Here is a 902-nt window from a genome sequence, read left to right on the forward strand (position 1 = left end):
GAAATCAGAGTGACACAATGCTCAATAACTCCACTAATATTTTCAATAACACAAACTTGTATTTTACTGAAAAATGGCAACACATTGTTAGTCAATTCCATTCAAGATGGGTAAACCATATATTTATTTAAACCTCATTGACCCTCTTTTTGTACTTGGATATGCTATTTAATGCTAAATCCTAATGTGAGAAAATGAACTTGTCTTTTATCTTTCAAACTAGTGAATTTTTATGACATGTCTAACATTGTTAATAACAATATCATGTTCCAGGATTTTATGCTCAAAAGAGTGGAGTGATTTTGTCCCCTTTCTTTTCTGTTTCCTCCTGGCTTTGGGAGTTCTGGTGGTGTAATGCCTAAGGCGTTTGACTGCTAACCAGAAGGCTGGCAGTTCAAACCCACCAGCCACTCCTTGGAATGCAAATTAGGCAATCTACTTCTGTAGTGATACCGCCTTCGAAACCCTAGGAGGGGTTGCTATGTGTTGGGTAGCTAGTAATTTTTTATGACATGTCCAATATTGTCAGTAGCAATATCATGTTCCAAGATTTCATTCTCAAAAGTGTGGAGTGACCTTTGCCCCCTTTCTTTTCTTCTTCCTTCTGGCTTTAGAAGAGTTCAATTAAGCTACCTATGATTATATTTCTCCCATAGATGTACTGTTATTGTTGACCTCATTTGGAAATGTCCACTGTCAACTTTTCCTAATCAAAACTTGTCATTTTCACTTCTCTAATCCTCATCTCTATTTTCTCCTCTCCACCTTGTTGACAGTCTCGTAGAGATGAATTTCTCAGCAAAATATTTATCAGGATATGTAGTTCACATGATTTATTTATTTATATTTTTACTGTCAAGATTCTCTATAGCTCAAGAGTTCTGTCTTCACTTTCTATTATG

This window comes from Orycteropus afer, unplaced genomic scaffold (genome assembly GCF_000298275.1).
Source record: "Orycteropus afer afer isolate SDZICR_OR568_19922 unplaced genomic scaffold, OryAfe1.0 scaffold00166, whole genome shotgun sequence".
Classification (NCBI taxonomy): domain Eukaryota; kingdom Metazoa; phylum Chordata; class Mammalia; order Tubulidentata; family Orycteropodidae; genus Orycteropus; species Orycteropus afer.